This window comes from Convolutriloba macropyga, unplaced genomic scaffold (genome assembly GCF_964194025.1).
Source record: "Convolutriloba macropyga unplaced genomic scaffold, txConMacr16.3 SCAFFOLD_3334, whole genome shotgun sequence".
Classification (NCBI taxonomy): domain Eukaryota; kingdom Metazoa; phylum Xenacoelomorpha; order Acoela; family Convolutidae; genus Convolutriloba; species Convolutriloba macropyga.
The window spans coordinates 1-6,715 of NW_027451279.1; positions in this window are offsets into that span (position 1 = coordinate 1).

Sequence of the window (6,715 nt, forward strand, 5' to 3'; positions counted from 1 at the left end):
TGTGGGTTTCACAATATATCGCAAGTTTGATCTCCATCGCAGAATAATCCCTTCGAAAATTATAATATTCTGGACAATTTTTGATTAATAGCCGCACAGCGATAGCTGGGGCTATTATTGGCCTTCTCTTGGTTTTTTAAAATTCAAAGAATTTGAATTGTATTGGGGTGCTGTCTTTTTACGACTCGAAGAGGAGTATTGGTTTTCTTAAGGTTTTTTACGACTCGAAGAGGAGTATTGGTTTTCTTAAGGTTTTTACGACTCGAAGAGGAGTATTGGTTTTCTTAAGGTTTTTTTTTTTTTTTACCGGAAGTACTATTCGTTCAGACGATGTTTTGACCTAAAAGCGAAAGCGAGTAAAATTGCAGTGTGAACTAATTTTTTCTGAGCGAGAGAAGTTTTTTGATCATGCGCTGCGTTTACTGAATGACTTTTTGACATTGAAAAGTAGTTTTTGACTGAATGGCACATATAGATAACCGTTTTTAGCCGTTTTTTCGTCTAAGTGGCCTAGTTTTTTTGCTTGTAATTTGGTTTTTTGTAGAAATAATTTTTAATCGATGCTATGTTGAAATGTAAACCCCGGAAATTGTTAGCACAGTATTTTGCATAGCCTGAAATTGCGTTTCAAATGCGAAATTGGCACATATTTCTTGATTTTTTAGTTAATTTTTGGCTTTTTTTTTCTATTAATTTCTTCATTTTTGGATCTTTTAGCTGTTTTTTGTCAAAAATCAGTTAATATGGCAACTTCCCTTTGATAATTCATATACTCAATGCCTCTTTCTACCTCGATGTAATTTTGTTTCATAAAATTGTACAATTGCTAATCCGATTTTCGTAGTTTTTTTGCAATTTTTTTTTAGTTTTTTGTTTGTATTTTGCTTTTAATTACTAGAAATAGTATTTTGGGGAACATGAGAGACTTTAATTTCGTTTCAATAAAAATTCAATCATTTTTTGGTTTTAAGTTTTTGAAAAAACAGATAAATTTTTTTCATAAATGCAGTCTTAAATATTTTTTGACCACTTTTTTGCAAAATGTTTCATTGTTTCGTATGTCTGAATTCTGCTTTTTCTTGTTTTATTCTGTTCAGCAAGCTGGACTTTTGTCTCGAATGACTCGTTGTCTTTTCTATGTCTCGAATGCTGATCAATGAAATGTACTTGTTTTTCTTGATTTTTTAAATTTGATTTTTAACTTTCAAAAATCAAGAATTGGTCTTTTTGTTACGGTGTTCCTAACATTGTGTCCATGTTTTTCACATTCTCGTTTGTATCATTCTAGTTTGGTCCTGGCACCTACTTTTCTTTTCGTTATATTGATTTTTTCAGTTGTTAAAAAATTGAATGAATTCAGCTTTTTCTTAGATCTTGGTTTCTTCGGTTTGCAATTGATTTAATTCAAAATAAGGCAGTACTGGGAGCTTGCTAGAAAGTCTTTTCCAACATTTCCACTTATTACTATTCATTGAAATTTTATTCCGGGCTTGGTATTGTTTTTAGACGATTGTTTGCCTTTGAATATTATTCTGTTGCTTTTGTTTTTCTATGATTAATTTAATTTTTGAATTAGTATGAAATCATGTTGTCTAACATACATACAACACGGAAGAATCATGTATTATTTTTGTCTTAATTGCCGTGATTAGAAATCTAATTGTAGTGGCTCTCTGATTCTTAAGTTTGAGCACTCTTTTTTGAATAATTTTGACTTTCCTGTCTTTTTTGAAAAGTTTCTATCTGCCGTTTGCTTTCGCGATCTTTTTGAGATTAGAATCATTAATTATCTGAGGGCAATTGATGGCCCTGTCAGCTTTGTCAGGCTTTCAGTTTTTTGACCATCCTAAATATTTCAGACTTTTTTAACGTTACCAAACGTTTTCAATAATAAAATTTTGCTGCATTTTCTTTCTCTTGGTGACAGTGGTTTAAATTTCACCGATTTTTAGATCAGACCCGCGGAGGTAATGAGTTAATGGTTTAATACAAAAGGTAATGGCTTCAGCTTTTTGTGAAGTTTTGGTGCTTCGAGTCGCTTCCGGAATTCTTCCGGCTATGTTTTTTTTTTACCGGAAGTACTATTCGTTCAGACGCTTTTTTGACCTAAAAGCGAAAGCGAGAAAAATTGCCGTGTGAACTATTTTTTTCTGAGCGAGAGAAGTTTTTTGATCATGCGCTGCGTTTAGTGAATGACTTTTTGACTTTGAAAAGTAGTTTTTGACTGAATGGCACATATAGATAACCGTTTTTAGCCGTTTTTTCGTCTAAGTGGCCCATTTTTTGCTTGTAATTTGGTTTTTTTGTAGAAATGATTTTTATTCGATGCTATATTGAAAGCTAAACCTTGGAAATTATTAGCACAGTGTTTTGCAGAGCCTGAAAACGCGTTTCAAGTTCAAAATTGGCATAAATTTCTTGATTTTATAATTAATTTTTGGCTTTTTTTTTCCTATTATCTTAATTTGTGGATCTTTTGGCCGTCTTTTTGTCAAGAATCAGTCAATATGTCAACTTCTCGTTGAAAATTCATATACTCAATGCCTCTTTTTACCTCGATGTAATTTTTTGTTTTATAAAATTGTACATATGCTAATCCGATTTTGGTAGTTTTTTTTCCTATTTTTCTCAGTTTTTTGTCTGTATTTTGGTTTTAATTACTAGAAATGTTCTATTTGTGCAACTTGAGGGGCTTTAATTTCGTTTCAATATAAACGTCAATAATTTTTTAGCATTAAATATTTGAAAAACAGTTAATTTTTTTTATAAATGCAGTCCTGAAATTTTTTTTACATTTTTTTTTGCAAAATGTTTCAATGTTTCGTATGTTTAATTTCTGCTTTTTCTTTTTTTGATCTGTTCAGGAGGATAGATTTTTGTCTCGGATGAATCGTTGTCTTTTCTATGTCTCGAATGCTGAAAAATGAAATGGTGTTAGTTTTTCTTGTTGTTTTAAATTTGATTTTTAAACTTTCAAAACTTTTAAACTTTGATTTGAACTTTCAAAAATCAAGAATTAGTCTTTGTTACGGTGTTCCTTACATTGTGTCCATATTTTTCACATTCTAGGTTGTATCATTCTAGCTCTGTCCTGGCACCTACATTTATACTGGTTATATTGATTTTTTCAGTTATTGACAAATTGAATGATTTCGGCTTTTTCTTAGATTTTCGTAATTCCTTTGGGTTGCAATTGATTTCATTCAACATAAGGCAGTACTAAGAGTTAACTAGAAAACCTTTTCCAGAATTTCCACTTATTTCTTTTTATTGTATTTTTTTCCGACCTTGGTATTGTTCTTAAACATTTTTTTGCCTTTAAATTTTACTCTGTTGCTTTTCTATGATTATTTTAATTTTTGAATTAGTTTGAAATCATGTTGTCTAGCATATATACAAGATGAAAAAAGTATATGCTGTTTTTGTCTAAATTGCAAAGATGAGAAATCTAACTGTAGTAGTTTTTCTGGTTCTTAACTTTGAGCATTATTTTTTGAAAAATTTAATTTAGTTTCTAAGTTATTATTATCTGCCGTTTGCAGTAGCGATCTTTTTGAGATTAGAATCATGAATTTTTTGAGGTAAGTTGATGGCCCTTTCAGCTTTTTGAGACTATCAGTGTTTTGACTATCCTAGTTATTTTGCACTTATCCTTCCCAAACGTTTTCAATAATAAATTTTTTTTGCGGCATTTTGTTTCTCTTGGTGACAGTGGTTTAAATTTCACCAATTTTTAGATCAGACCGCGCGGGGGGGGGGGGGGGCTGAAACCATTAAAAAAGGTAATGGTTTCAGCTGCAATTAGGGTTTTTGTCAAGTTTTTACGCTTCGAGTCGTTTCCGGAATTCTTCCGGCTATGTTTTTTTTTTACCGGAAGTACTATTCGTTCAGACGCTGTTTTGACCTAAAAGCGAAAGTGAGAAAAATTGCCGTGTGACCTAATTTTTCCTGAACGAGAGAAGTTTTTTGATCATGCGCTGCGTTTAGTGAATGAATTTTTGACTTTGAAAAGTAGTTTTTGACTGAATGGCATATATAGATAACCGTTTTTAGCCGTTTTTTCGTCTAAGTGGCCCATTTTTTGCTTGTAGTTTGGTTTTTTGCAGAAATGATTTTTATTCGATGCTATATTGAAATGTAAACCTTGGAAATTGATAGCACTGTTTTGCAGAGCCTGAAAACCGTTTCACGTTCAAAATTGGCATAAATTTCTTGATTTTTTAATTAATTTTTGGCTTTTTTCCTATTATTTTCTTCATTTTTGGATCTTTTAGCCGTCTTTTTGTTAAAAATCAGTCAATATGGCAACTTCCCGTTGACAATTTATATACTCGATGCCTCTTTTTACCTCGATGTAATTTTGTTTTATAAAATTGTACATATGCTAATCCGATTTTTGCAGTTTTTTTCCTATTTTTCTCAGTTTTTTGTCTGTATTTTAATTTTAATTACTAAAAATATTCTTTTTGTGCAACATGAGGGGCTTTAATTTCGTTTCAATAAAAACGACAACATTTTTTTAGCGTTAAATTTTTGAAAAACAGTTAAATTTTTTTTATAAATGCAGTCCTAAAAATTTTTTGACCTGTTTTTGCAAAATGTTTCAATGTTTCGTATGTTTGATTTCTGCTTTTTCTTTTTTTTTATCTGTTCAGGAGGATAGATTTTTGTCTCGGATGTATCGTTGTATTTTCTATGTCTCGAATGCTGAAAAATGAAATGGTGTTAGTTTTTCTTGTTTTTTTTTTCAAATTTGATTTTTAAACTTTCAAAACATTTAAACTTTGATTTGAACTTTCAAAAATCAAGAATTAGTCTTTGTTAAGGTGTTCCTTACATTGTGTCCATATTGTTCACATTCTAGCTTGTATCATTCTAGTTCTGTCCTGGTACCTACATTTATACTGGTTTTATTGATTTTTTCAGTTTTTAACAAATTGAATGATTTAGGCTTTTTCTTAGATTTTCGTCATTTCTTTGGGTTGCAATTGATTTCATTCAAAGTAAGGCAGTACTAAGAGTTTACTAGAAAGCCTTTTTCAGAATTGGTACTTATTTTTTTATTGTATTTCTTTCCGACCTTGGTATTGTTCTTAAACATTTTTTTGCCTTTAAATATTACTCGGTTGCTTTTCTATGATTATTTTTATTTTTGAATTAGTTTGAAATCATGCTGTGTAACATATATACAAGAAGAAAAAAGTATATGTTGTTTTTGTCTGAATTGCAGTGATGAAAAATCTAACTGTAGTAGTTTTCTGATTCTTAACTTTGAGCATTATTTTTTGAAAAATTTAATTTAGTTTCTAAACTATTATTATCTGCCGTTTGCTTTAGCGATCTTTTTGAGATTAGAATCATGAATTATTTGAGGGCATTGTTTAGCCCTGTTAGCTTTTAGAGACTATCAGTGTTTTGACTATCCTAATTATTTTGCACTTATCCTTACCAAACGTTTACAATAATAAATATTTTTGCGGCATTTTGTTTCTCTTGGTGACAGTGGTTTAAATTTCACCAATTTTTAGATCAGACCGGGAGGGGGGGGGGGGGGGGGTAATGAGTTTATGGTTTATTGAAAAAGGTAATGGTCTCAGCTGCAATTAGGGTTTTTGTCAAGTTTTTAAGCTTCGAGTCGCTTCCGGAATTCTTCCGGCTATGTTTTTTTTTAAGATCTGTTCAGACATTTTCATGATTTTTGAAGTCAAATTGGAGTAGTTATTTTGTTCACGCCGAAACAGGAAATGGAGCGAAAAAGCGAGTGGTTTTGCGGCGTGAATTTTTTTCGCTCCAATTTTAAAGTAGAGTGCAAAAATGGTGTTTGAACAAAAATTCGGTTTCTCGGTAGTGGTTTTTTGTTCACATGCGGCAATTTCACTCTGATTTTTACTGTTTTTTCGATTTTTTGGATCGAATTTTTTTCTAAATGGTTTTCCCAATCCATTCACAGCTCATTCTAGGCCTAGTTTTTTGTTTGAATTAAATTTTCATTTCTCGCTAATGGTTTTTTTGTTCACATGCGGCATTTTGACATTGATTTTTTGTTTCTTTTTTCTTATTTTTGATCTGATTTTTTTAAAAATGGTTTTCTCAATTCACTCATGGTCCACTCTAGGTCTAGTTGTTCTGTTTAGTCAATGAAAATTCTTTGAATTGTACGTCAGGACTTGTCCTGCTATGTTTTTTTATTTCGTCGTCATGATTTTTGTTACGACCATATGACGTCACAGCCATTTTTTGTTCATTCGTTCATGCAATTTCAACTGAATTGCATGTGTGACGTCATTTTTCGCTCTTAGTGGAGCGAGTTTTTTTGTTCATGCGCGTGACTAAATTTTTGGTCACACTTGACTTACCTCACTCTCAAAAATGACTTCCTCACTTTGAAATTGACTTTTATTTACTTTAATTCAAAGAGATAAGGTCAAATGGGTGTGTATCACTCTAAATGAAGGTTATTTGAGATCAGCTAATAGAGGCAGTCATAACTTATACAGATTTTAAATCAAAATATAACATATCAGCCTTCAATGAAAAGACGAATTTTTTTGGTCTGTCTTTTTTACTGTTTTTTTAGAGTGCCGGTCTACGAATCTATTGCGGCTATTTTCTGGCAATCTGCCAGCTATGTTGAAATATTTTAACTAGATCGAAAATTTATCGCTCTTTTTTACAGGTATTCATTAGATTAACTGTCTAATGGTCAGCAGTAGGC